Genomic DNA, 27,212 nt, shown 5'->3' on the forward strand with positions numbered 1-27,212 from the left:
AGAGAGAGCACACACACAAGCAGGGTGAGAAGCAGAGGGAAAGGGAGAAGCAGTCTCCCCACTGAGCAGTCAGCCTGATGTGGGGCTCGATCCCAGGACCGTGGGACCATGACCCAAACTGAAGGCCAGATGCTTAACCGACGGAGCCACCTGGCTAACCCCTCACTTAATCTAACTTCTAAAGAAGGCAAACTATATCAAACTAATTGGTAAAGAAGTAGCAGTTACTTATTCTAGCCGAGAGAGGGATGTTTGGTTATTTTGTGTGATAGCGACGTTTTTGTGTGTGCTTAGACAAAGTTATAAAGTAGCCTTATTCTGTCTCATTTTATCATGCTATCAGAGTAACCTTGTTTAAGGTTGAAATTCTGTGATTTGCTAATGCCCAATAGAGAGTAATATGGCCAAGCCAGAGTGTCAGGGCAGCTTCTGAATATCAGAAGTTCTTTTCTTTTTTTCTTTTTCAATAAAATGATGTTGACGTGAAATACTTTGCAATAGTATGAAAGAAAGTAAAATGATACACAAATTATTAAACATGTAAAATATTTATTAAGAACTTTACATGTAAAAGTTGTTCAGAGAAGATAATTTCCATGAAATAAAAATGGGAATGGATACTGTTTTGACTATATTGAAAAAAATTGATTTGAATTAAATTGAAGAATTAAATTGGCGGGACATCTGGCAGGCTCAGCCCTAGAGCAGGCAACTCTTGATCTCAGGGATCTTAGGGATCTTGGAGTCATGAGTTCCAGCCATTGGTTGGGTGTAGAGATTACTTAAAACAAAAACAAACAAACAAACAAAAAACAAAACAAAAAAAAAAAAGAAAAATTTTAAAAAGGATTAAATTGGCTTAATGGCATTGGCTCTGGAAAAATCCTTTCACAACAGTTCATCATAGTTGATATAATTCTAATTAAAATTATTGGATTCCAGTTTTGGTGGGGTTGTAAATTTGCTACTGTCTTTGGAGAGCAATTCGGCCATCTCCACGGAAATTTTAAAATTGCATTTGGCTTTTGACTGCAATTTGACTTTTGGAAATTCTACAGAGGAAACTGCACATTTACACAGAGGTATATATACAAGGATGTTAATATAGCATTGTTTGTAGTCACAAAAGATTGGGAAAAAAAAATTGGTGCACTCCCGTAGGAGAATAGTTAAGTACATTATGGCATATCCTTTGCTAGGAGAATTAGGTGGCGTCGAAAAGGTCGACGGGTCTTGCAGAGACAGGGACCTGCCCACCCTCGTGCGCCTTCGCGCACTGATGGGAAGCCAACACCGTGGAGTCGTCGGGAGCCCCAGGAAGCAGGTCTCAGGCCCGACGGTCCTACGTGTCTAGGTAGGGCTTCGGGTGATTCTCATCGCCGTCTGCTACCCACACCCGGTGGGACGGGGAGGGGAGGGGCTGGGCGGGGTGGGAGCGGGAGGCGGACCTCCGAGCCACGCGCGACCCAGCCGACCCCCGCGGTCCGCATCACCACGGCAACGGAGGCCACTGACGGCGGAAAACGAGGCCCCATCAACCCCGGAATTCAGAGAGCCCGGCGGGTCTCTCCGACCCGGCGGCGGGGCTGCTTGGAGCTTTCCAGACCCCTCCAAGTCCCAGAGTAGTTTGGCTGGGTCGAGGAAGAACGCGCGCGTCGGCGCTTCCCGGGCGCTTCCTGGAGGGGGGAGCGCGCCCTCAGCCCTCCGACCCCACCCCACCCGGCCCTTCTCCAGGCCCGCATCACCATGGCAACCGGCTGCGCCCTGCCGGCGTTCCCGAACAAGGGCGCGCGCCCGCCACCCCGCCCCTTCCGGCGCGTCTCCGGGGTCCCGCATCACCATAGCAACCTGGGGTCGAGGCCGCAGGCACGGCTTTGCGTCGCGCGGGGGATGGGATGGAGAGGAGGTGGGGGGCGGGGGCTACGGGATTGGAAGGAAGGGCGGAGGGAAGAGCGCAGGGAGTGCAGGGCAGTGGACTTGTGTTTTCTCTGGGTGCGAGGTGGTGGGCTTGCGGAAGGGTGCGGGGCCTGCTGCGAGGGGATCTGGGCCGCAGGCAGGGCTCCCTGGAGGGCTGAGGCAGGCGGTGACCTGGACTCCGGGTGTGGGCCGGCAGCAGGCGGCAGCAGCGGCTCGCCGTGCGCGGGGGATTGGGTGAGGGCATCCCGGAGCTGGCCTTCCTCACCCTCCCATCCGACCCTCCGTGCCGCCCCGGCCAGGGATTACGCCCGGGAGCGTACAGGCCTCTGCCCAGTGCCACCCTCGCACCCAGGCTGTAGCAGCTCGCCCTGCGTGTGGCGGCGGAGCTAGTGGCTAAGAGCATGGTTCCTGAGCTCAGCCGGTGGGACACATTACCCTCCGGAACCCCCTGGATTCATTGGGCAGTGGTGGTCATGACGGTATTTATCTTAGGGTTGCTTGAGGTGTTCAAGTTTCTGGGCTCAGGTTCCTGCACATGGCAAGTGCTCAATAAATGTTTATTTCTGTTAGCAATGAATGCTTGCTAACTTGAGCAAATGACGTAACCTTTCTGTACGCAGCCTCACTGGGAAGCGGAGATAGTAATAGCACCCATCTAACATAATTGTAAGGATTATAAGAGTTAATATTTTTAAAACCCCAAGAGTGGTGCCAGGCACATTGGAAATGCCCTATAAATGCTCCCCATTATTACCACGATTATATTTGTTATCACTATTATCTTCGGGTTGCCCATGGTGGCCTAGGAGTTGAGGAAGATCTGATTTTGTACCGCCGCCTCAAAGACCCTCATCCTCCGGCTACATTACGGATATACTTGCCTGCATTTCTCCTTTTTCCTCTCAAAGTTTTTCAGCCTTTGACATGGTTCAAAGAGGCAATATGGTGTCCTGAAAAGACCGCTGGGTGGTGGGTGATTCAGCTGGGTTTCCGTATGCTGCTGGTTTTTTGCGTGACCTTGGGCAGATCATGCACAGTTTCCTCAACTACCCTGAAAGCTCTTTCTGCAAAGGGTGCCTGGTATTATTTATTTATATATGTTTAGCCTCTCCTGGTAATATATTCAGTAAAAATTAGCTCTTCCTATGTCAGGGAGTCTCTAGAATAGTAAGGCAGAAAGTGACAAGGGCCCTGAGGGTTACAGATGAGATGCTGTGTGGATTCTGAGGGGGAGGAAATGTCTCGGTTTATACTTTGTAATTCTCATAGGTACAAATGCCAAGAAGTTTGGGGGTAAAATGAGGATGGTTCCATCCCTCCCCCCAGCAAAAGATCTGGGAAGAACTCCCCCTCCCCCCACCCGCCCGTTTCTCAGATGATCTGGCAATGCAGCTAGGTGTGCTTCTGCCTGCCAGTCTGATGGCACGGCTGCTACACAGTCCTGGATTTGGCCCCCCCCGGGGACCTCCTCCCCCAGCTGAAGCAGGAGCATCTCCTAATAGTAGTTTTCTTTACAGAAACCCTCCTTTAGCTCACCAGAAGGTGGGCTTTTGTTTATCTTCCTTCAGTGATAACCCACTAGGTAAAACAAACCTTGAGAGCTTACTGGGAGGTTCTCGCAGGGGAGCACAGCTACTCCGATACCCTTGACTGAAGAGCAGTCCTCCTCGATTGGGGAAGGTCGGTCCTCTTCCACTGTGCGGTGGGAGCGCAGCTTCAGAAGGGACGCACATGGAGCAGTGAGAGGAAGGGGACACCCGACTAGCCAGCCAGATCAGCTGAATCAACCCTGGTGATCAATGGAGTGACAGAGGTCACAGCCACACCCTGGCGATCAATGGGGTGACAGACATCACAGCCCTCACATCCTAGATAAAATGATAAGCCTTTATGTGAAGGTTACTGGAACACTGGGTTCGAAAGTCAGAGGAGATATGAGCCCCTCCCCCATGTGACCTTGTATAAGTCTCTGAGCCTCAGTTTCCTTATCTTTGGAATAAGGGTCGTAACACCCAGGGCTATTGTGAGGATTATATGAGATATTTCACTTAAAGGATCCAGCTGGGGCACCTGGGGGGCTCAGTCACTTAAGCTTCCAACTCTTAGTTTCACCACAGATTATGATTTCAGGGTCTTCAGCTTAAGCCCAGCCCCTCAGGCTCTGAGCTCAGCTCAGAGTCTGCTTGAGATTCACTCTCTCCCTCTTCCCCTCCCCCTGCTCTCCCTCCTTGTCTCTCTCAAATAAATAAAATCTTAATAATAGTAATAATAATAATAATAATAATAATAATAAAAGGGCCCCCCAGTCCCCGATGCAAAACAAGTGCTCAGAAAATGTTAGTGGCTCTTTGATGCCGTCAGCATTGTGATTTCTCTTGTTAACTGACAAAAGGCAGGGTCATCGTTTATAGCCATTCCCCTCTCTTTATTGCCTAGCACATAGTAGGGGCCCCACAGATGTGTCTAAATGAATGAGTGAATCCACCCAGGAAGCTAGTAACAGTCCATTTCACATCACCCAGACTAACAGCAGCTAGCGTTTATTGAACGCTTGATCCAGAAACTGTATTACATCCCATTACCTCGTTTAATACGCAAGTTCAATGACCTTGTCTAGCCTTCTAATTTGAAATCCTGAAGCGTTGGTGTCATTGATTCACAGTCCAGAAGCTGGCAGTGACATCTGCTGTAGATTTCTGTATCATTTCCATAATGAGGCGGACAGCAGTGGCATCTTGGTAACAATGTAGCCTCTGCTAATAGAGGATGCTGGCGTCGCTCTGACGTCAGGGACTGTGTTCTCATTTCCCCAAGGATGAGCTGGCTTCCTTGATGCAATTTCTTCATCTGTCAGTGGATCACTTGACATTAAATCCTGAGACAGCAGGAAGCAATGAGAATTTTTCACAGCAGCCCTACCACTTTCAAGGGCCTTGGTTATTGGGGCAATAATGTCACATGGTATCAGGTTTTTCCTTCTACCTCTCTGGCCACTTTCAGAGCAGCAGTGGCTCCAAGGGAAGCAGAGACCAGGGAAAGTATTTTTGGTTCTTCAGATCCCCTCACTGTATTTGACTTTTGGGTTAGAGAAGCTTTTAGAAATCATCTAATACAGGGCTTCTGAAACTGCTCTGTGAAGGTTTTAGGGTTCAAAAGACCACCCCCCACCACCACCAAAGCAGGAATTGCTTTTTGGGGAGAAGTACTATCTGAACAGGCAAAGCTTGGGGCATCCTTCCTCTGGTTAAACTAGCTTTGTGACATCTTTGGATGTTCCTCTTTTGAGGAACAAGTTTCTTTTCATTCTTCCATAGAAATGTTGACAGCAAATCAGCACAGTCATCAGACAGAGGCTTTGAGGCAGGAATTTATGCACTGATTTGGTCGTTCAGCACACTCCCGGACATTACTTGGGGGTCGGGGACATAGCACTGGAGAAGAGGGCCAGCCTCTTTCCCCCCCCAGGAGCATGCTGGAGGAGAAGGAGACTAAGCAGAGTCCACTGGGAAGAACTTGTTCAGACTGGGTGGGGCACCGAACAGGGACCGCCGACCGAGCTGGGGACTCCATGGGACTGGAGCCTTTCTGCTGGCTACCAGGGCCTCTGTGAGTGGCCTGCTTCCCACTGTCGTGGGTTTGCGGGTTCTGATTACAGATCGTTTGTGGTTTTCATATAATGAAACTTTCATCCTTCCACCCTTGATGAACTTGACTACTTCCCCTTGGAGAGGGAGGCGTGGGGCCTGACGCTGAGGTCAGCGTTCCTTGTCACCACGATTTCGCCAGCATCTCACTGATGTGTGTTCCCTAGACTGAAAATTTTGAAGCAAACTGAAATAAAGATTTGTGTAACATCTTAGAACTTGTTTTTTTTTTTTTTTCCCCACTTTGAAGTATATTATGAACCTTTTCCTGTGCCATTAAATATTCTTTTAGGGGAGCCTGGGTGGCTCAGATGGTTAAGCATCTGCCCTCGGCTAGGGTCATGATCTCCAAGTCCTTGGATCGAGCCCCAGGTCAGGCTCCCAGCTTGGCAGGGAGTCTGCTTCTCCGTCTCCCTCTGCCTCTTCCCCTGTCTGTGCTCTGTCTGTCTCTGTTTCTGTATCTCTCTCAAATGAATTAAAAAAGAAATTTTTAAAAAAGAAGATATTCTTTTAAAATTTAACCATTGGGATTAATTTAGCTCTGGAAAGGGGGCAGTCTTAAGTTTTAAACTGGGTCTTTTGGGCTTAGACCTACAGGGAGAGGAGATTGTTCTGTAATGCTCATGAAATACATTGGGGGCCCCACATGAGCTGGAGAAGAACCAAGGAGAAGAGAGCGCAGATGTAGCCCAGAAAGGTTATGCCTGCTGGGGAGGCCCCAGGCTGTCTGTCGGCTGAGGCCCCGAGGTCTGTGGAAACATAACTGTTCCATCCGTTAGGAACCTGTACAAGTAACAGCACACCACCTCAAGGGCCTTGGGGGAAAAGGGTGTGTTGTTGTTGTTGTGTTGGTGTTGGTATTGGTGGTGGTGTTACAGATCTGAATTGGATAGCTGCTGGCCTTGCTTCAGTGGCTGAACGTTGCTCTCAGAAACTCAGCCTCCTATATCCTCTCCCTCCTCTCTTCCTTGCCAGGTTGGCTTTTGTTATAGCCACAGATCATCCGCCCCAGCTCCTGGCATTAAATCTTCCTTCAAGGCAGGATCATTGGGAAAGGGGCTGTGCCAGCCGGGTTGGTTTCTTTTTATCAGGAAAGCAAGAGCGTTCTCAGATCCCCGCCCAGATCCCCACACCAGCAGCCTTCCACTGGGCCACACCACATCCCGGAGCTGCCCGTGGCTGAAAGAGTGGCCAAACTGTACACGTGTGGCTTTGTGACCTTTCTTGTAAAGGCAGACAAGGGAGGGTTGGGTCGGGCCACCCTGTCTCATGGAACCGTCCCACGAGCCTTGTCTGTCATCTAAAGGGGTTCCAGAAGCCACATTTAAAGCCGGGTGTTAACAAAAGACCCCCACGGAAATCAATGTTCAAGATGTGTTTCATTTATTTTATTATTTTTTAAAGATTTTATTTATTTATTTGACAGATAGAGATCACAAGTAGGCAGAGAGGCAGCCAGAGAGAGAGAGAGAGGAGGAAGCAGGCTCCCTGCCGAGCAGAGAGCCCCATGCGGGACTCGATCCCAGGACCCTGAGATCATGACCTGAGCCGAAGGCAGCGGCTTAACCCACTGAGCCACCCAGGCGCCCAAGATGTGTTTCATTTAATGCAAGATACCCCTGAATCATTTCAGCAGGTAATCAATACAGAAAATTATTAATGAGATAGTTTGGATGGTTTTTGGTTCATTTGTGTGAGTCTTGGAAACCTGATGTGTATTTGACACATACCGAGCATCCCATTTTGGACCAGCTGGGCATCAAGGGCTCATCAGCCACACGAATGATGGCTGGCTACCTACCACACGACACAGACAGCATCTCTGCCATAACTATTTTGTTCCTACTGGTGTTTTCTGGAATTGTTTTCCTTTTAATTCTCCCAGTGGAATTTGGAAAATGTCACTTTGTCTCCACCTGCCAAAGGCAAAGAAGCAAGGGAAATTTGGGTTGGTGTTAGGACTGAAGTAAAACAGGGAAGGCGGTGGAATTCAGACTTTGAGAATCCTCCCTGATGGCATTGTTGATGGATGGGAGGAAGGGAACAACAAGAAGGAGGCTGGTTCCTGTAGCGGTAAAAAGGAACACTCTTGTCAACATCAAAATACAGCTGGTGACAGATGCAGACATTTTGTAGACTGTGAGGAAAACAGAAGTGCCAATAAAAGGTATTATAATGCCAGGTATAGTCCCTTTGATGGCATATTTTATTCGATTAATTTTTTTAAGTTAAAAAAATTAAGAGAGCACATGTGCGCATGCACACAATCATGTAGGACAGACAGAGAGGGAGGGAGAGAATCTTGGGCAGACTTTGTGCCAGACACAGAGCCAGGACCCTGAGATTATGATCTGAGCTAAAATCAAGAGTCAGACACTTAACCGAATCAGCTACCGAGGCTCCCCTATTACCTTTTTATACTTATGGTGTGAATATATACTTACACACACACATGTGTATTTTGAAAAGTTGAAATAAAGATTTTTATAACATCTTACAACCTGTTTATTCATTTTAAAAATATATTACAAATATTCTGTGTCACTAAGTATTCTTTTAAAATAGAATTTTAATAATTATAAAAGTGTAGTATTCCATCATTTAGGTATATTTTAATTTAATTTAAACAGTCTCGTCTTGGACATTTAGGTTGTAGGCAAGGTTTGCCGGCCCAGTGTTCCCATAAATACCTGTCCATAAATCTTAGTGCACATTTCTGATTTTCTGACCAAGGGGTTATGAATATTTTAAGGCGATTCATAAATGTTATCACCCTGAGATTTTGTATTAATTGGGACTACTGACAGAATTGAAGAAGAATGCTCATTTTATGAGGAAGAACTTTCTAACAGTGTTGCCAAAGAAAGCATGGGAGGCAGTGAGTTCTCTGGCAGGAAGATTGTTGAAACATAGGCTAAAGTCATGATCTCAACTCCATCTTCCTACTACTGAACCTCAACTATAATGCTTCTAAAAGGAGCAAGTCCCTTTCTCTTGACCCCTTGTTGAGGCAAGATAGCTAGCTTGATGGAGGAAATACTATAGAAAGAAATGCTATACTGGGGCCAGGTCTGGGGTAAATGACTTTTAAGAGTCCTTCCAACCTGAATGAGCTATGTGCAATGCTTTTATTTTTCTGACCAGAGTTTTCCATGTGACGTTTCTGTGTTGATCTGTATATTGCTCCCCTGTGCCCTCAGGAGGCAGGGATTTGGTGATCTCCTAAAAGGCTTCCCCAAAGTATGAATCTTTCTGAGGTAGGAGAGATTCTCACAGAAGAAGGGAAGTATATCCTAAAATTGTCATTGTGTTGTTTGGCTCTTAGATATCCTCATCTTCTCTCTAGTAGTTCTATTAATTGCTGAGGTGGGTGTTGCCTCCAACTATAACCAATGGATTTGTCTATTTCTCCTTTCAGCTCGCTCGGTTTACGCTTGTGTTTTGATGCCCTGTTGTTTGGTGCATACATATTTAGAATTCTTATGTCTCTGTGGAGTGATTCTTTTTTCAGTAGGCAACATCCCTCTTTGTTTCTAGTAATTTTCTTTGCTCTGAAGTCTACTTTATCAGATACGAATATGGCTACTCCTGATTGTTTTTTTTTAATTTTTCATTTTTGCATGGTATTTCTTTTTATAGCCTACCTATGGGTCAAATTACCTGTGTTTTGAATTTGAAGTAAGATTCTTATAGGCAGCATATATTTTGATCATTTTTAAAAATAAGGTAATTATTTATATGTTAGAGCTTAGACTTGTGACTTTATTATTCATTGTCTATTTGTTTCCTCAGGTTCTCATTCCTGTTTCTCCTTTCTTGCCTTCTTATGGGTTCCTGAAATTTTTAAGCTTTTTATCTTGATTTATTTATGTTTTTGAGTATATCTCTTTGTGTAATTTTCTTAGTGGTTGCTGTCAGTATTACATTATACATATGTGACTATGACTTCAAGTGAAGTGTGGAAACCTTACTTTCATTTGGGACCTTTTGATTTCCCTGCTTTTAAATATATTTTACATGAGTATCAGATGGTGTTTTATTTGGGTTTCAGTCATCAAATGTGGTTTGTAACACTCATGAGAAGAGTATTATATGTTCTCATAATTGTGTTTTGTCCATTGTTCCTTCTTCCTTCCTGATGCTCCAGGGTATTTTCTTTTATCGTTTCCTTTGTACTTTAAGAACTTCCTTTAGCCAATTTTTAAGGTACATCTGCTTGTGTCAAAGTCTTTTAGCTTTCCTTTGTCTGAGAATGGCTTTATTTCCCCCTTTATTCATGAAGGATAATTTGGAAAGACATAGAATTCACAGTTGACAGCTTTTCTGTTACAACTTGAAAAATGTGGTACACCTTCTAGCTGGCCTCTGTGGCTTTGTGGGAATCTGCTATTCAAACTGATGTTCTCCCATAGGTTATACATCATTCCTCCCTGGCTGCTTCCAAAATGTTGTATTTGCCTTTAGTTTTTAGAAGTTTAATTATCCTGTGTCTTAGTGTGGATTCCTTTAGACTCACTTTTTGTGATTCACTCAGCTTCTTGAGTCTGCAGGTCTGTGTCTATAGAATTTGGAAAGTTTTCAGCCATTATTTTTTTGAAGACTCTTTTAGCCCCTCTCCTTCTGGGACTCCAATGATGAATGTTGGGGTTTTTCTTTTTTGTTTTTGGGTTTTGTTTTGTTGTTGTTGTTGTTGTTATTGTCCTACCAGCCCCTCAGCTCTGTTCATTTTTTCTTTTTTCCTTCCAGTCCATTTTCTCTCTGTTGATCACACCGGTTAAATTCTCCTGGCCCGCCCTCAGGTTCACTGATTCTATTCTTTCATCTTCTCTCCAACATGGAGACCATCCAGTGAGATTTTTATTTCCATTATCACATTTTTCAGTTCTACCATTTGCATTGGTTCTTTTTTATAATTTCTGTTCCTTGCCAAGGTTTTCTATCTTTTCAAATGTTTGAAGAGAATTTGTAATTGCTTGTTGAAGCATTTTTATGACAACTGCTTTAAACTCCTTGTCTGTTAATTCTGACATCTTGGCATTGGTTGATGGATTGTCCTCTCTCATCCAAGTTGTGATTTTCTTGGCCTTCAGTATAAAGAGTAATTCTTTTAAAAATTGTGTTTTATTTATTTACTTATTTTTTTCAGAGCGAGAGAGAGCATATGTGAGCATGCATTGGGGGATACAGGGGAGTGCAGGTGGGGACAGAGGGAGAGGGAGAGAGAGGATCTTAAGCAGGCACCATACCCAGCACAGAGCCTCAGGTGGGGCTTCATCTCACAACCCTGAGATCATGACCTGAGCTGATCTCAAGAGTTGAACAGTTAACTGACAAAGCCAAGGTGCCCTACAGGGTTATTTCTTATTGTTTCCTACATATGTTATTTATCATATGTAGGATATGGGGCCCCATTTTTAAATTTTATTTTGGCAGGCATTCACTATGCTTAGGTTCAGCACATAAGTCCTGGCCTACATTGGTGAGCTGTGGTTTCAATGACAGTTTAATTTTCAGAGCCTTTGCAATGTTATTTGGATCTCTTCAGTTCATCTGGTGCTGCCAGGACTCCCATGGGACCCTGCTGGTGCTCCCTATGGGGGAAGGAGTTTCCCCTAACTGGGGCCATGGGAGTCTCTTAGTTGCAGGAGGGTAGTTTCCAGCCCATGGGAACAAAGAGGTTTCTTTGGCCAGGCACTTGTTGTGGCGAATGCCTCTTATTGATGTCACATGGCTCTCTCCATCTCTGGGTGGGTGAATGGAGTTTCAGGCCCGTGGGGACAAATAAGCTTCCTGGGCCAGGCTGTCCAGTCATTCTTGCCACTCCCACCCACCACCCCAATATCTCTTGGTGGAGATGGAACCCTTGGGTGCAATGGAGAAGCAGAACACTTCCTCTGGCTGCACATTTTTTCCCCAACCCATCTCCCATTCTGTCCCACTTGCCAGTACTGCTGGCTCACCTGGTGTTGTAGGGCAATCCTTATTAGATCTGGGGAAGAAATGAACCCCAAATGAGTCCAACCTGGGCTGCCTTCTGTTGCCAGGAAAGTTTGGGCTTAGGTCACCTTCCTTTTTGTGGGAGGATGTAAAACAAGAACTCATCAATGACTTTTGTGAGAGCACCCTGGCCTCCGCCGCAATTCCCTTCTTCCCTTGCTCCTTGTGCAATAATTGCTTGTTATGTGACCCTCATGGTTGGTTGGATGTTGTGCCTGGCACTCTACCTGTCTCCAAAGCATTCTGAAATTATACTCTTGTATAATGATTTGGGGAGCAAGTCCCACTCATCTTTGCAGAACACGTGGCTGATGGTGGTCGCGTTCAGTCAACTGCCTCTATTTGATGGCTAGGCAGGTCCACTTAGCAAGTACCAAGAAAGCAGGGGGAGGCAGAATTGAAGACTTGTCCTCATGGTTACATAGGTCCACAAAAGTTCTGGGCTGCTCTCTGAGTAAAATTGCCTTCTTCTTTCTAGTGTGAATATTTCATAAGAGTCAGGAGGTCTTCTGGAAACAAACAGGGGTATATCACACAACATCTTGACAATCACCTACCCTCATTTTGGGCCTATTTTTATCGCAAAATGTCTCGTTGTCCATTATCAACACAGAGCTTCCTACCTTTAAAATATTTCCTTGTCAAGGTAAGCTTTTAGTTTTGATTCTATTAAAGAAAAAGCCATGTCACTATAGGTGTCCTCTGCCCTGTGTGGCCTTCCTTAGGTCTGTGTGAATCCCAACTTCCTTCAGTCCCAGCTGGCTGCATCCTGGTCCTGGGGAGCCTTCCTTCACTGCTCTGCCCAGAGTTCTAACTCTGCTCAGAAGTCCTTACTGTTCTATCAGACCCATGCAATTATGTTCTGTTTTACTATTCCTCCTGCCAAGGCATTTAACTCTTGCTTAATGTTTTATTTAATATCATTTAGAGTAAAACTAAAATCTTTCTACACTCTACAAGGGTCCCCACGATCTTGCTACCCTACAATCTCCTCACTCCCACCTCTTCCCTCTGCCTCAGTCACACTGTCCTTTCCGATCCTTGAAATGTCAAGGTTTGAATCCTTAGTGCCTAGAACCGTGCCTGGTGCAAGAGACATTGCATTAATTAATGGGTGGATTTAAATAAAATTTACTATCTTGCCACTGAAAATGTAGTCTGTGTTTATTTGAGAGCGTTAGGGAATATAAAGATGTAGGAAACCCTTACATAATTCTACATTTGAGAGGCAAGCCAGAATTTACATTCTTTAAAAAATATATTTCTTCCCAATCCTTATACTATTTATGGTATTTTGGTTGGTTTGTTTTCTATGGTTATATTCACAATATATTTTGTGGTAGAACTGATCTTTTTACGTATGTTTGCCTTGCTTTTTCTAACTGTTATGTCATATTTACTTATTTTTTACTGCTTCTTATCCCAAAATGGATTTGAGACCCTATGAGATCTATAAATACAGTATTTCCTAGGATTGCCTGCAGCAGGCAAGCTGTGCCTGAATCCTACTAAGTGTTTGCAGAGTGAATGAGCCTGTCTGGGGCAGCTTGCTTTCCAGTAGTGAGAAGACACGTGATTGTATCTGACTCCAGGAAGCAGCCAGTGCCTCCCAGTTGGTCCATGGCATGGAGCCACTGACGCTGAGTTCTGTCCCTGGCAGTTTGTTGTCCCCATCTGTGTTTGCATCTCTTTTCTGGAGGAAAGCATGTCTGAAGGCCTGGTCACAAGGAGTGGCCTCCCTCTGGACCAGATGAGACTCATTCCATCCCGCAGACCTGCATTACCCAAAGTGCTCTTTGCATGCAAAGAATGCGAAGTCCCAGCCCAGCAACTAAAATGTTTGGGCACCTCCTTCCCTTCCAACCCCTGGAGGCATACACTCCAAACAGGGCCCAAACTGCCACCACCCTCCACCCTACCAAGCCCTAGGATCCTCTGATTGGGAGTTTGCAGAAAGGGTGACATGCTGGGTTTCTCTGAGGACAAGGCTCTAAAATGGGGCCCCCAAGTTACTAGGACAAATGATTTGACTTGTGTGTGACTCCCTCTGGTCACAGGATCGGTACACAAGTTGCTCTCCACACACACATGCACCTACCTGCCCCCAACGTACCCCTACATCGGATCTCAGCTCCAAAGTTACTTCCTCCAGGAAGTCTTCCCTGCACCCTGGGTTCCGTCACGTGACTGATGACATGGTTTCATTGCAAAGCTCTGTATCCTTCCTTTCTTGCACTCATCATAGTTAATAGTTACACATTGTTTTTGTAGGTCTTGCCCGCCCCCCACTAGACCACAATCTCAGGGAGGGTAAAGACTTGTGCTTAGAACATGATGGTGCTCAATAAATGCTTTTGAATGAATGAATGAATGAATGAACAAATGAATGGGGGACATTTGGGTTGAGGCAGTAAAGAGGACTGGTTACAAAGGTGAGCATTGGAGCCAGGTGTTTGGAGTCAAGCCCAGCTGTGTGGTCTTGGATAGTGCCATGACCTCTCTGTGCCACAATTTCCCAGTCTGTAGGTCAAGTCCTGATCCCAGGGTCCTGAGATCAAGACCTGCTTCTGGCTCCTTGCTCAGCAGGGAGCCTGCTTCTCTGTCTCCCGCTGCCATTCCCCTTGCTTGTGCTTTCTCTCTCTCTGTCAAATAAATTAAATATTAAAAGAAAAATACCACCTGTCTCATGGGGTTGTTGTGAAGCTCAAATGAGGAACTCTGTGTAAGGACTTCTAGCAAAGCCACACTCCCAGTAAGTCTTCAATCTACATTAGTTGTTACCATGACTACTCTCCTACTCTTTTGGCCAGTAGAAGTAGTGCTATAACGAATATCCTTTACCTTATATCTTGATACACTTTTTTATGAGTGTTACAACAAGTGAGATCCCTAGAAGTTGAATTTTTGCATCAGAAGATTAATTTCTTTATTTTTAAGATTTTATTTATTTATTTGACTGATAGAGATTACAAGTATGCAGAGAGGCAGGCAGAAACAGAGAGGAGGAAGCAGGCTCCCTGCTGAGCAGAGACCCTGATGTGGGGCTCAATCCCAGGACTCTGAGATCATGACCTGAGCCAAAGGCAGAGGCCCAACCCCCTGAGCCACGCAGGCACCCCAGAAGATTAATTTCTTTTTATTTTTGTGTGTAGAGTAAGAGAGAGATCTAATTTTGCAAAATTCCAAATGGAGAGTTATGGAAGACCAATGTCCCTGTGAAATTCAGGGTTAGCAGAAATCAGACATTCAGAAAGGAGACCAGAGAGGACCAGAATTTAGTTAACGCAGGTAAAAGATACCTTGATGGACAGTTTTCACTGTTCCCTTTGGGCTCCCTCAACCCTCTGAGGCTCACTGAGTGTTGCAGAGATTAGGATTGGGGGAATCTTCTACATCTTCTGTGTTTGAGATTTTATGCCCAGTACTGAGGGAAGTTGAGTCAGTAAGACAACAGCTCCCAACCCTGCCCTCCCATGACAATTAACCACTCTCTAACTGCCAATCTAGACTCATTGTCTAGATATCTGATGTCTGGGTTTTTGTCATCAGATCAGTTGTGTCTTAGACCTAGGACTTTTCCATATAACACAAGGGCTTTCCCTGAGGTGGAGAAGCTTTCCAGCCCAGCGCCTCCCCAGCAGTGGGCCACGCCAAGGGTCAGTTTCTGGACTCTCTGTCCAGTTCTGTAGCTATTCCTTCATTCCACCATCATTGTTATGTTTCTCAAAAAAATTTGTGGCCATAGTCTCATCCAAGAAAGCCTGAGAGTCAGTTGTCTAAATTGTGCCCCAACCCCTGCGAAGTATTTGTCTATACACATGTGCACACCCATGTACACATTGTCACACACATGTGCTTTCACCAGGATTATACTGAACCTATGGAAAAATTTAGAGGTATCTTCCCCTTCTAGAACATGGAATATTGTTCCTTTTATTCAAGTGTTTTATGTTCTTTAGTAACATTTTGTAGTTCCTCTGTATAGGTCTCACACATTTTTTTTATTCCTTTGTTGTCATTGTCCATAGGGCTTTATTTCTTATATTTTTTCAGCTGGTGCCTCGTGGCAAGAGGCGAACCGAGAACTTTTGAGACAGATGGCTAAGCTGATTTTAGTTGCCATGTTATGGGGCACAGGGCTAAATCAGGCACTGTAAACAGCTCCCAGGCAGGGATTAGAATAAGCCAGCAGTCATTTGCAGGGCGTGGAGTACACAGGCGGGTGATAACGTCTTTACTTGGTTTGGTTGCCGCATAGCACTGAATACTCAAGGGTTCACCTTTTCCTTATAAATAGTATTCCTGAGCAATCCAGATTGGTTTACAGAGTCATTTAAAGTAACCAAGGGAGGGCGCCTGGGTGGCTCAGTGGGTTAAGCCGCTGCCTTCGGCTCAGGTCATGATCTCAGGGTCCTGGGATCGAGTCCCGCATCGGGCTCTCTGCTCAGCGGGGAGCCTGCTTCCCTCTCTCTCTGCCTGCCTCTCTGCCTACTTGTGATCTCTGTCTGTCAAATAAATAAATAAAATTAAAAAAATAATAAAGTAACCAAGGGAAGGTGATATCGAAGTATCTTTCTAGCTGATCAACCCTTACCTATTTCTAAAGGTTTCATTTTCTTGGAATGTCTCTCTTACCGCACAACTTACCAGGTTTGCCCTGGTCATAAGGTTTGCCTAGGAGTAGTTTTCGGTCTCTAAAACGATAGGATCCTGTACTGCTTCTTTTCCTCCCTCTCTTACTTTCTTCCTTCTTCCTCCTTTCCTCCCTTCCCTCCTTCTTTCCCATTGATACGACCCTTTCCTTGAGATGTAATCGACATACCATACAAGCTGCCCAGTTAAAGTGTTCAGTTCAATCAGTGGTTTTTTAGTATATTCACAGAGTTGAATGACCATCACCACGATCAAATTTAGAACATTTCATCACACTAAAAAGGAATCCTGTACCTATTAGCAGTTATTTCCATTTCCCTGTGATCCTCCTCAGCCCCAGGTCACCACTAATCTACTTTGTCTCTATACATTTGCCTACTCTATGCATTTTGTATAAAAGGAATCATACAATATGTGGCCTTCGGTGAGTAACTTCTTTCACGTAGCATGATGCTTTCAAGGTTCATCCATGTTGTAGCATCTATCAGTATTTCATTCCTTTTTATTGCCAAATAATACCCCATTGTGTAGATTTACCACATTTTTATTGACCCATTTATGAGTTCATGGACATCTGGTTTATTTCTATTTTTTGGCTTATGGATAACGCTACTATGAGTGTTCATGTACACTTTTTTTTTTTTTAAGATTATTTATTTATTTATTTATTTGACAGAGAGTGTCACAGCAAGAGAGGGAACACAAGCAGAGGGAGTGGGAGAGGGAGAGGGAGGCTTTCCACCAAATAGGGAGCCCAATGCAGGGCTTGATCCCGGGACCCTGGGATGATGACTTGAGCCGAAGGCAGATGCTTAACGACTGAGCCACCCAGGCACCCCTATGTACAAGTTTTTATCTGGATATATGTTTTCATTTCTCTTGGGTACATACCTAGGAGTGTAACTGCTGGGTCATATATATGGTAACTCTGTTTACCCTTTTAAGGAACAGCCAAACTATTTTCCAAAGTCACTGTATCACTTATATTCCCACCCGCATTTAGGAGGGTTCCTTGCCAACACTTGTTATTATCTCTCTTTTTTATTGTAGCCATCCCATAATGGTGAGTGGGAAGCCATATCTCATCGTGGTTTTGATTTGCATTTCCCTGACGTCTAAAACCATACTGCTACCTGAATGAGATATTTAAATGCCGTCTTGTCTCTCCTTGGAGCTACCCTTGCTAGATTTGTCATGGGGTCTCATGTTTATTTTTTCCCTGCAGATTCCAGAAACCCACACAACTAGATAATACGCCACATGACCATTTTTATTCTGGCACAAAGGGTGGGAACCTCAAGAGGAAAGAAGCTTCTAGAATGCATATGGCTCATGACCAAAAAATAAAAGTGGTTATTTAGATATCTCTAGCAGCCATATATCCTTGTTTCAGATAGTAAAACATTCAGAACTAAATCAAGAAATGAACTTTTTTCTAGAAGCCCTCATTAATTATTAACTCCTAGTGCCTCGTATGAAGAAAAAATTTTTTAAAGATTTTATTTATTTTATTTGAGAGAGAGAGAGAGAGTACAGAGGGAGGGGCAAAGGAAGAGGGAGAGAGAATCTCAAGCAGACTCCACACTGAATGTGGAGCCCGACGTAGGACTTGATCTCACAACCCTGAGATCATGACCTGAGCTGAAACCAAGAGTTGGATGCTCAACTGACCAAGCCATCTAGAAGCCCCTCATATGAAGAAAAATGTAATATGTCTTCTCTGATATAAAAATGCTGCCTGTGACCTGGAAAGTTCTCACGTGCTGATTGACTAAGATGGAAGTGTTCCCAGTGGATAGGTAAGGAGGAAGCACCAAAAGTGAATTAGGATAAAGATTCCTGAGCCCAGGCGACAGTACCTATAAGACTTGCATGTCTAAAAGAATGACCTACAAGGGGAAAAGAAAAGAGGAAACAAATAAGAGTTGATAAGAGAAAGAAACGGGAGAAGAAGTTAGTACTTTCGTTAGCTTTGGGCCCTCCATAATCCGAGTTGAAGGAGAACCAGAGAATGCATTCACTGGGACAATTCTTTGCTTGCTGGATGACAGGCATAAGGCTAAGTGTCACATGAGCTATTACACTTACTCCCCGTAGGCCTCCTTCCCCACATTACAGGTGACGAAAATAAGGCCAGGAGAGATGGTGTAACCTGTCCGAAGTCCACATGTGGCATTTGAAATTAAGCCTTTCTGGATCCTAACTACTGAGAGCTCCGAGTGTTTTTGTGAGGTAATGGATGACAGACTATTCAAGTTTGGGTATAAATGGAATTTGGATGGAACTAGGGAGAAAATAGAGATTTTTTTAGTGAACTGCCAAGAAAAAGACCCACATTAGGCAAGGCTAGACTCAGGTACCTTTATCAAATAATTAAGACGGAGGATTCTCTTTTAAAAAACCAAAACAAACAAAGTAAGTCTTACAAAGACATGGATGGTCTTTATGATAGTGTAGGAGATTCAGCTACCCACTTGCACACCCAGATATGAAAGTGTGTGTGAGCAGCCCTCTCGCCATGCCCTCCGTAACCAATCAACTCTCTCATCTGCAGCTGAGAAAGACCGGTGACGTTATGTTTTCCTGGGAGGAGTGAGGAGTATTCCGGAAAGCCTGCAAAGAAAAAAAGTCTTTCTTGGCCAATGTTAAAGCTCTAAGCCAGAAGTCAATCTCTCAGATGATGGGGAATTGACAATGAAGGGCTTTGCTGAACCTCCTGTTTAAATGCTAGCTCATGATACTATCCCGTAAGGTGTGGCAGGAACAAAAACTATGAGTTGTAGTGCAAGACAGCCATCAACCCTCCCCCCACCCCCCACGCCCATTTCTCAGAGAAGCACAGTTTAGTACTTTGGGACCTTGGCAGTTTCCAGACCAGAGCCCGTTTGGAGCACCCATTGCTTATGCTAAGAGCTCCTCCCTCAGACACGCCTTTATGACTGAGACCCCTGGAGCCAGGGACTGGCTGGGAGAAGGAACCAATTCCTGGACTGAACAGCTTGGGGATAATGAAGATCAAAAGTCCCTGGTGCATCACTCCACTTTTCACATGTTAATTGGGACTGCCCTGGATTCTGGCCAGGGCTGGATGATTTGCCCTGGGTTTCTTTTTATAGGCTTTGTGACCATTAGCCTTTGTTTCTTCTGTTGGGATTTGTCTTGGGAAAATCCCAAAACATTTCAATACGGAACAGTCACCGAGTCAGAGGCGGTCAGAAGGAACAGGCTTTTAGAGATCACACGGTCATCGCCAAGCATGTTGTTAAACTCCCAGAGATGGGAAGCTGGGTTTAGGCACGCTGCAGAGCTGGTCAGACGTTGTCCCGAAATAGTTGAAGCTGCAGGAGCACACCGTACCTGCATTACACCTTTTTATTCTTTTTTTTTTTTCTGAGAAGCTCTAGGGTTTCTTTGGACATTTATTTAATGTTATAGCTTCATTTGCAACTGTGACAGAGATGGGGGGTTGGCGAGGAAGACAGAGGGACCATGAAGATTAAGAGGGTACTTCCTACCCCACCGCCTCTACTGGAGGGAAGGTGTCTCAGGGGTTCCCGTGACCATCTCCAGGTTTGGTAATCTTCCAGAAGGACTCAGACAGAGCCCTCAACATATAGTGATATTTATGGCTAAGATTAATTTATTTTTTAAAGATTTTATTTATTTATTTTTCAGAGAGAGAGAGAACACAAGGAAGGGGAGTGGCAGGCAAAAAGAGAAGGGGAGGCAGGCTTGCCACTGAGCAGAGAGCCCAGTGCTCGAACCCAGGATCCCAGGATCATGACCTGAGCTGAAGGCAGACACCTAACCAACTGAGCCACCCAAGCACCCCACATAGCTAAGATTTATTGCAGGGAAAGGATACAAAACAGAATTAACGAAGGGAAGAGGTACCTGGGGCGAAGTCTAGAGTCCTCTCCCATCAGCGTTACAGAGAACAGGGTTAATCCCTCCAGCAGCCAACTGTGACAACCCAGGCCAAATGCTGGCCACTGGGGAAACTGACCGGAGACTTAGTGCCTAAGGTTTGTCCTGGAGGCCAGTCACATAGACCCTTCTGCCCACTCCATTCCAGCCTTGTAGAAGGAAGATGGGTGTGGAGCATGGACCATGTTGCTGGCCCAGAGGCTAGGCACAGCAAGCTCCCTTGGTCATCCTGAGGAAGGTCCCTGCCGGCTCTGGGAACTGTCTGCCAGTCAAGTCCCAGACGCTAGCCAAGGGCCAACCTCGCAAAGTGGGGCCTTTCTGAGGACAAGCCATCTTGAACCTGCTGTGTCAACACTTCTCTGCGCAGAAAGGAAATCACGTTGTGTTCTTTATTCTGTGAGAACCACGTGTGGCTGTCAGTACGGCGACGGTTTGTCATCACCCGTGCCAGACTTGCATTTCTAACAGGCATCCAGTGTCCTCGGATGTCTCAAACCCGGTGTGTCCCAGACTAAGCTCATCACACCCCACATTCTGTTGGTGAACTGTTCCCCCGCTCCCTCTACCAAAGTTACCCGTAACCTCCACCTCTGTTCTACCCTCCACGATGAGGTTCCAGGTCCTCCCATTCGGACTGCTTACGTGTCTGTCCCGAAACTTCTCCTCATCCCCCCCCCACTCCTTTGTCCAGCTTTGGTTGTCTTGCTCTAGGGCAGTCAGGTTTTTTTTTGTTTGTTTTTTACTAGATCTTTCCTTAGAACCTCCCTCTGTCTCTTTTTCCCAGCCACCGTCCATAACGTGCTGCTGCCAGAGTTCTCCACGATTCTTCTCTTTCTTCGAAACCAATTTTTTCCCACTGACAAATGGTCGCCATACTGACTCTTTTATTTGCAAAAGTAACACAGGCTCCTGGTAAAAATTCAGATAGTACCGAAGGGTATGTGGTTTTCAGACAGCAAGGTCTTTCACTTGGTTTCCCCAGTGTCCTTCCCTGGGGGTTGACAGTTTGTTATGTACCCTTCCAGAATGTTCTTTGCCCGTACAAGTGTGTGTGTGTGTGTGTGCGCACGCGCACATCCTTGAAACACGCAGGCTTTGTACACCTCCCGCACGAGTGGGAGTACACAGCACATACAGGTCCATGCCTTGCTCTTTTTGCTTCATATGTTACCTTAGAAACGTTCCCTTGTGTGCTAATCTTTTGAATTTTTTCAAAGTTCCAGAATGTTCTAGTATATGAGTGTCACCATGATGGATATTTGTGTTGTTTCTAGGCTCTTGCTATTCTAAAGAATTATCCTTGAAGACACAGATCTTATTTCCTGCCCTTCCCTGGCTCTGGCCTGTCGCGTGACTGTCACTGTTTACAGCTCTATCCCTAGCTGGAAACCAGAGACGCCGACAGATCGGCTGGGGGTCCATGCAGAAAGATGATAATGGAGCTGGTATGTGATTAAAATGTTCTATATTAAGACAACAATTCTATTATGGTGTAAGATGTAGAACCCTCATGAATTTTGCAGACGGCGGTGGAAGACTTTTAAGGAAATTTGTGGAGGCTTCTTCAAGACCCCCTAAGGCACATATTCTCCTTTCTTGCTTAAAGGTCATTTGTGGAATGGTTGAGGACCCAAATCTGTTAGGACCCAGCTGGAATTTCCTGGTACAGGTGTGCCTGCTGTCCCTCCCTACTCTGTGTTTGCACACACAGAACTACTTGCCAGTCCCTATTCCCTTTGTGGGGAAGGTTTCTGGCCTTCTCCATCTGGTGTACTGCTCTTCCCTAGAGAAACACTGAAGCACTGAAAAAGCATGCACGTTTCTAGCCACGTTTCTAGCTGTGTGATCTTGGGCAAGTTACTTAACCTCTCTGAGTTATACCGAACTGATCTTTAAAATCTTTAAAAGTACTTGGTAAAATTGTTGTGAGATTTAAGTGCATTCCTGTATGTAAAGTGCTTACTTACAACAGCATTTGGTCCATGGTAAGCACTATGTAAATACGTTACTATTAATGTTACTATTATTTTTATTATTCAAGGCCCAGTTTCCATGATTCCCCTAGGTTCCTTCTTTGTAGGTGCTTGGGCATTACTCGACTTCCTCTTCCCTTTAGGCAATGCTCTCATGGAGAGACAGGACCCTGCCTTACCTATCTTTACAACCCCTCTCTGACACACTTTGATAATTTGTTGATGTTGTATAGATAGTCAATGAATGGGAGCATCATTATAGTAATAATGGTCCAAATTCTTATATCTGCTTTCATTTCCTTGTCCTGTCAATTTCTTTATGCAGCAACAGGTCAGTTTTTGTCCTGGGGGGGGGGTGGAAGGGGGGAGCTTCTGACCTCCTCAGTTGGGTTTTCAAGTGAACACTTCATCGTAGAAACCGTTTAAATTAAACCCGTGTCTCTCCAACCGTGTTTATGCTCATAGTTATTCTCCAAAAACAAGTCTGGCCAAGAAATGTTTGAGAAAGTGTAGCTTGCACAAAATTAGCCGGATACTATGACCGTAGTTCTTCTCAGATCTTTTACTAGGCTTAATTAAGGCTGGAGGGAGAGAATGTGGGATAAAATTAGCAAATTTCTTAACTCTTTTTGACCAGAGGACCTTTTTCTTGGAACCTTGTCAGCTAGTGGGACTCATTCTGTGGCACGTGCTTGATGAAAAACGGCACTAATTTAACCTCATTCTCTCCGCGCGGACTCGCCCAGGGCTTGGCAGCTGCGATCATGGGGCCGTTTACCTGCTGTCTGTGGTCCTAGGCCCATAGAGCCTCAGTACCTCCCGCCTAGAACATCTATCTAAGAGTAACTGTGGTAGCTCATTTATCCATTCGGGACAGATTCGCCGAGCTTCTGCTACGTGCACTGACCTTGAAGGTAACAGGACTCTTGCCATCAGGGAACTATCTGGGGGCTCAGCCCAGAAGCCTGGTATGAAGATGGGGGAGAGCGGCGCCCTCTGCTGGCCGCATGGGGAGCTCGGAGGAGGAAACCAGGGTCTCTGGTCCAGAACCTCTCAGGGTATAAGAGGATGGAGGGGCCGATTGAAGTCTAGGGAGAAGTAATATAAAAAATTCTTTTGGCTTCAAACAGCTAGTTGGAAGCCGCCTGGAAGCAGTATTTTTCCACTGCGTCTCACCGCCTCTGAAGCTCAAGTGTCAGAATCAGGGAAACATACTCGGAGACGAGAGCTTCCTGGGAAGAATTTATTTCATGTAATTGCCCGGAGGTTCTTAAACTTGTTCAGGGCCATCAGATTGGATATCTTTCCCTCTTCCATTTGCCTGTACATGATCCAGGTCCTATTTATTTGGATGTAGGCATTTGACCCTTAAATAGCACAGGCTTGAACTGCCTGAGGTGGCTCATAGGCGAATTTTTTTTTCCCCAGTAAAACAGTAGAGTAATGAAAATGTATTTTCTCTTCCTTACGGTTTTCTAAATGTTGTATTTTCTCTAGCCTACTTTATGGGACGATTACAGTATGTAATACATAAACAGCATGCAAAATTAAAAATAAGTGCCAATCGACTTTTTATGTTATCCGGACATAGGCAGGTGGACAAAGGCAGGCTACTAGAAGTTACGTTTTTGAGGAGTCAAAAGTTACATGCAGATTTTTGGCTGCACACGGGCCAGCGCCTGCATCATTCGAGGGTCGACTGTGTTTTTGCCTTCTTACTGCTTCCAGCTGCAAGCACTGTCAGGGATGCTTGTGGCGGGACTCACAGAGCAGCCAGAGGGCCCTACCTGTGGTTTGCCAGCCTGACATCTGGCTGTGGGAGGAAAGTGGCCGGGCCAGGGTTAGTGCCTGCAGAATGGGAGTGAGTTTGCGGTACTGTGGTTCCCGACGTGCCATGGAAACACTAAGCAGACAGGAATGTAACACGCGCACTGCGCATTAGAATGAATAGGCCACCCACTCTCGCCCAAGGCTCCTCCCCAGCCGCCCAGCCTGCTCGACCAGGGCCCAAGGCACGCTCACTGAGGCACCTGGCATTTAGTGCCAAGAATCAACATCAACTCCCCAAGACCTCCCTTCCCTCATCACCTCTTCTCCGCTTTCTGAATGAGGTCCCCTCATTCGGGGAACCTCATGGCTACATGAGGCTACATGACCTACATGGCTACATGGCTACACCAGTAGCCTCATGAGGGTTCTCTCACTCCCCCCAACCCCTGCCAGCTGCCTTTCTCTGCTGCTCTTCCTACCTCGCTCTGTCCTCGATTACGCCTTGCCAAGGACATGTCCCATGCTTTGCCCATCCTGGAGCATCAGCCTACACCCGTCTTGCCCTCTGCCTCTGCTTGATGAAATCGGATGACTTTTCCAAGGCCTCTGAACCTCCCAGATTTGGGTTCAGCTGTTCCCTTCCCATCTAGGAGAAGTTCTGCTCCACTGGCTGAATTAAATGGAATTAATCTCATGCAACTAGAAGTTAAGGGGCAGGCACTTTATGGCAGGTATAGACGCTCCATCCTGGGCTCCTTTCAGGCACCAGTTCTTTCTTTAGGCTCTTCTCCACCTGCGGTCATGAGAGCGGCTATCGTCTGGGTATTTCCCAAGTTCCAGACAGGAAGAAAGACGAGGCAGAATCTCCCCTGAGAGAAATCTGTTTCTACCTCTTCGACTGGAAAAGGAGTCACCTAGCCATCCCCAACTGTAAGGGAGTTGAGGAAGCTTTTTAGCTCTCTAGCTTCCAAGGGCCGGCTAGAAGGAAGTTCGAATGGGCTGTCAAATGATTGAAATGCTTTTAAATATTACCTCCTCCCTGAAGCCTTTTGTAAGCATCTTAAACGTCCTGTGCTTTTATCTAGCATGTGTGAACCTTTTTCGGGCCCTCATATTTTGCTTCCTGTTAGGTACTTGCCTTCCCTTTTCTTTTGGATTATAAGCTTCTTAAGGATGGCCAACGCACTGTTTACATCCTGGTCTCCCTTGCAGCTGCTTTTGAATGGTTTCTGTCCTTTCCTCAGGCATCTTTCCTCCTTCTCCCCCTTTCCCGAAATGCATGTCAGACAGTCCATCAGTCTGTGTTGATTTAAGCTGAGTTGAACGAGGGGGCACCTGGGTGGCTCAGTTGGGTAAGCATCTAACTCTTTATTTGGGCTCAGGTCATGATCTCAGGGTTGTGGACTCGAGCCCCACGCTGGGCTCTGTGCTCAACGTGGGAGTCTTCTTGGGATTCTCTCTCCTTTCCCTTCTCCTTCTCCCCCCACTTGCACACACTCATGCTCTCGCTCTATCACTCTATCAAATATATAAATACATACATAAAATCTTAAAAAAAAATAAACTGAGTTAAATGAAAAGGGAGAGTACTGGTGTGGTTATTGGAAAGGCATTGGACTTGGGTGTTGGATTAAGTGACCTGAATTTGACCCTTGCTTTACTGTGTGGCTTTGTAGGAGTCGCAAGGCCTTCCGCACCTCAGTTTTCTCGTTTAGATGGTCTCCAAGGCTTTTTCCGGTTTTAAGAACTCGAGGACTCAAGGATGAAATTGATGAGCTGCCTTGGGCACTGCAAGGAGCCCATGCAGGCCCAGTGAGAGCCAACAGAACTGGGAGCAGAGAAGCCTAGCACCTGTCACTTATGCACAGTGTATGGGTGCAGGCCAAGCCCAAGCAGCAGGACAGTGAAGGGACAACATGTAAAGAGACTTGATTAAGAAGCTGGGACTCGAGGTTAGTTAAGAGCAGTCTGGAGAAGCCATGTTTCAGGAAGGTGGAAACTCCAGTCCCCGAGTCTTGAAGCCCTCTCAGCCTCAAGTCATGAAGGCCTCCTTTAGCTTTGGGGAAAGTAGAGAGTCTCATGGCTGGCATCATCTGTCAACTGGAATGGGTCATCGTGTGTCTGTTGACAATTCCTACAGGGGACAGGGAAGCCGGACAGACGGGCTGAAGACCCAGGCTTGTCCTTGTGTTTCTCTGAGCAAGTTAATTGTCCTCTCTGGGCTTTAGGTTCCATCTATAAGACAGGCGCTAGCATACATTGCTAATTTTTAAGTCTTTAAGACCAGAACAAAAACAGATTAAAAGCCCAAAAAGGGGGGCGCCTGGGTGGCTCAATGTGTTAAGCCTCTGCCTTCAGCTCAGGTCACGATCTCAGGGTCCCGGGATCAAGTCCCGCATTGGGCTCTCTGCTCAGCAGGGAGCCTGCTTCCTCCTCTCTCTCTGCCTGCCTCTCTGCCTACTTGTGGTCTGTCTCTGTCAAATAAATAAATAAAATCTTTAAAAAAAAAAAAGGCCCGAAGAGGTTTCTCAAGCAGCAAGCCATCTTCTTGGCAAGAAAGTCTTCGTGATTTGTCGGGGTCCTGTAGCATCTCTGAAGACTACCGCGGACACGGGGAACATCACCAGACTTGGTAACCCTGAAGCTCCCTCCCTGCTCTCTGACCCGGTGCCTTTTTCTGATTATGGTGACAGCTCCGCCAAATCCTCCCCACCGACCTCCACTTTCCATCTGCTCTAGTTTGACCCCAACTACTAGTATTTTTACAAAGAGATCATTGAGTTAAAAAGGTATCATCATGATATCATCATGATGTGAGATTTCAGGCTGACACGTTCCCTCTCTGCTCACGGCTTGTTCCTACCCGGTCTTGGGTCTCCTCATTAAAGTTTTTTTTTTTTTAAGATTTTATTTATTTATTTATTTGACACAGAGAGATCACAAGTAGGCAGAGAGACAAGCAGAGAGAGAGAGAGGAAGAAGCAGGCTCCCTGCTGAGCAGAGAGCCCAATGCGGGACTCGATCCCAGGACCCTGAGATCATGACCTGAGTCGAAGGCAGCGGCTTAACCCACTGAGCCACCCAGGTGCCCTCCTCATTAAAGTTTTTATTTGCCCTTCCCCACCCTGATCTTCCCTTTGTCGTTGCCACAGACACTCACTCATGAGAAGCGGTGATAAATTCCACTGTTCCTGCCCTGGTCTCCTCTGCAGAGTGACTCCCGGGGAGACAGGGGAGCCGATGCTGGAAAGGAATCCTGCACCCGGGTGAGACAGTTGATTCTAGTCAGTGCCTCATCTCAGAGGTGGAAATTGCTGACTTGAAGGTCTTA

At 45.8% G+C, this 27,212-nt stretch overlaps 1 long non-coding RNA gene across 1 annotated transcript in view; it reads left to right on the top strand.

Annotated features, from left to right (window-relative positions):
* The first annotated feature begins 1,144 nt into the window (after window positions 1–1,144).
* LOC131807755 (uncharacterized) overlaps window positions 1,145–27,212 on the top strand; it is a 52,038-nt gene continuing 25,970 nt past the window's right edge. The window contains exon 1 of the long non-coding RNA XR_009344595.1: window positions 1,145–1,354. This is a non-coding gene — a long non-coding RNA (uncharacterized LOC131807755). The remainder of the gene's footprint in view (window positions 1,355–27,212) is intronic.

This window comes from Mustela lutreola, chromosome 9 (assembly GCF_030435805.1).
Source record: "Mustela lutreola isolate mMusLut2 chromosome 9, mMusLut2.pri, whole genome shotgun sequence".
Classification (NCBI taxonomy): Eukaryota; Metazoa; Chordata; class Mammalia; order Carnivora; family Mustelidae; genus Mustela; species Mustela lutreola.